Source organism: Musca autumnalis, unplaced genomic scaffold (genome assembly GCF_047663935.1).
Source record: "Musca autumnalis isolate F117 unplaced genomic scaffold, ASM4766393v1 scaffold_3, whole genome shotgun sequence".
Classification (NCBI taxonomy): Eukaryota; Metazoa; Arthropoda; class Insecta; order Diptera; family Muscidae; genus Musca; species Musca autumnalis.
In genome coordinates, this window is record NW_027411866.1 from 142418941 (window position 1) to 142421423 (window position 2483).

Below are 2483 nucleotides of genomic sequence, written 5' to 3' on the forward strand. Positions count from 1 at the left end.
TCAAGCCTAGGAATTGAACCCAACATCGTCAGATTGCTAGTTTAAACCGGTTCTAATTTGTTTATAATTTTTCATTTATACTATTTTCTTCAAATGTATACTCAATAAATTGTGGGTTACGTCTTTTAGCATTTCAGAAAAATACAATACAAAAAGACGTAACCCACACAGCTTCTAACATTCTGGAAAAAATTTTAATTTTTTTCCAAAAATATATTTCTTCTCTGTCTTAAAACACGATACAAAAAAAATTCGATATTTTATAGCACCGTTTTCATTTTATAACGTTTTTTGTTTCTCCTGTAAAGTTTTATTTTTGTGGGTTACGTCTTCCGGCATTTATGGTGACGATATATTCAATGTATAAAAACAAATTTAATTAACTTAACTCTGAAATAAACTTTTCCATTATTCATAGGATATAAGGAAATGGGTAAGTAATAAAATCTAAAATTGGTATTAAAAATGTTGTATCCTCATTCAGAGAACCAACTTCATACGATTGTAAATGATAATCAAAGTTTTTAACTTTTACTTGGTTACATAAAATGTAAACATTTTCATTTTCGATTATTTAATGTTTAATTTTGAAAAGTTCAATTGCGTCATTATTTGTTGTTAAATATATATAATTATAAAATATATAATTATACCTAGTTCCCTTAAAAAAAATGTCATCAGACACTTTGCAATTTTGGTAATTTAAAACTGGCTTACTTTTTTTGTAACAATATTCCTCTTTTGCCCAATCTGCATCGGACAACTTCGGCCATTCTAGAAGAAATGTATGGCTACTTAAATTTTTTATATCTCTTTGCCGTATGTTAAAAGATCTTTTCCATTTTTCGCAGATCGATCCCCAATCATTACATTCTCTTAGTAAGGAAGCTTTCAATGAATTTTCAACTGATTCATCAACTTCGGGAACATCTTTGTTGCAAAAATTAGGAGACGTGTGAGTTTCTGCTTTGCTTGTGCTAGGCTCTGAATTCAAAAGCTTTATTTTTTTGGACTTCTTGTTTCTATACAAGGCATAAAGTTTTCCGCTTACGTTGTTCTTTCCTTTTCTTGAAATGTAATAATAATCCTAAAAATAAAGACATTTTGTAAGTTAAGAAACTACATAATCAGATACGTTATTTATATTGTTAATCTTACCCTCATTTCGTTTTCAAGAGGAAAAACGGAACAAATTTCGTCCAATATGCGCATATAGTCTTGAGCGTAAAGAGTAACATTGTTGGTTAAAATATCTTCAATACTTATATTAATTATATCATCTCTTTGCTCGTCACTTAATTTCTTATTAGCACTACTATATTCAAGCGCTAGTTTCCCCTTCGAGGTATATTTTAACAATTCCTTTAGATCCTATATTAAATAAAAAACTACATCAACTATGCTTACACAAATATTACTCTTACTTTACCTCTGACAGAATTCCTTTGGCTTTTGAGCAGTTCGAACCTGTAGTGTCGGGAGTACCGGGAGTACCAGGAGTACTTGCAGGTGTCTCGTTGCTTTTCCACCATTCACCTATTTTAGATGAAACTGACATAGTTTCGTCATCAATCCCGAGCTATTGTTATGACAATATTAATAATGAGTTCAACACTGTAATAAAAATAATACGTACCTCTCGTTTTTTCCAAGCAAAGAGATTTTCTCTGAATTCAACACGCAGTCCCAATGGTGGCACTGCTTCCTTTAAATCTTCTTTTTTCAAGTACTGCGAAATGTTACATGTGATGCTAAAAGAACAAAAAAGAAAATTCTTTGTTAATTACACTGATTAACTGAAAACTTCATTTTTATTTACTTACCTTTTAAGTGTTCAAAAAGCGACTCCATATTTATTCCTTTTAAGAACTCCATCAAAATATAATCGTCCTCATTGTATTCCGCATCTTGACTGCTGCAATGGCTTGTATCGCGAACCACAACAATATTGCCATCGATTTCAAGCAACTCACCAATGATATTTTGAGGCTCTTGCGAATTAATATCTTAATTATTATTCATTTTCAATAAATTTTTTACACAATGCGTCCTTTCTCTTTCAATAACACGAAAAAAGTGGTAAATATGCAGCAGATTGCACACGAGTAAAAAATGACAACGGTGGTGCATGATTCATACACGGTCGTTGCTAAAATGACAACGACCGTGTATGATTCTTGCACGTCAGTGTACAAAGTAACAACGGTGGTGCATGATTTATGCCGGTGGTGGTGCATAATTCATACACGTCCGGTGTCAAATTGACAACGACCGTGTATGAATCATGCACCACCGTTGTCATTTTTTACTCGTGTGTAATCGGCTGCAATTACCAATATTAAAAACGCAACGTTGTCATTTTGAGCACATCGGTGGACAAATTAAGCACGGCCGTTGTTGGTACCGAAAGTTGACCACGTCTCGGTGTCAATTTGAGCACGGTCGTGTACAATTCACCAACAGCCGTTGTTGAAAAAAAGAAC

At 32.7% G+C, this 2483-nt stretch overlaps 1 long non-coding RNA gene across 1 annotated transcript; it reads right to left on the minus strand.

The window, feature by feature from the left end:
- Window positions 1–1437: 1437 nt before the first annotated feature.
- On the minus strand, window positions 1438–1953 carry LOC141397805 (uncharacterized). The gene is made up of 3 exons (XR_012411513.1): window positions 1824–1953; window positions 1637–1751; window positions 1438–1579 (listed from the first exon to the last, which is right to left on the minus strand). It is a non-coding gene; the product is annotated as an uncharacterized lncRNA (long non-coding RNA).
- Between the last annotated feature and the right edge of the window lie 530 nt (window positions 1954–2483).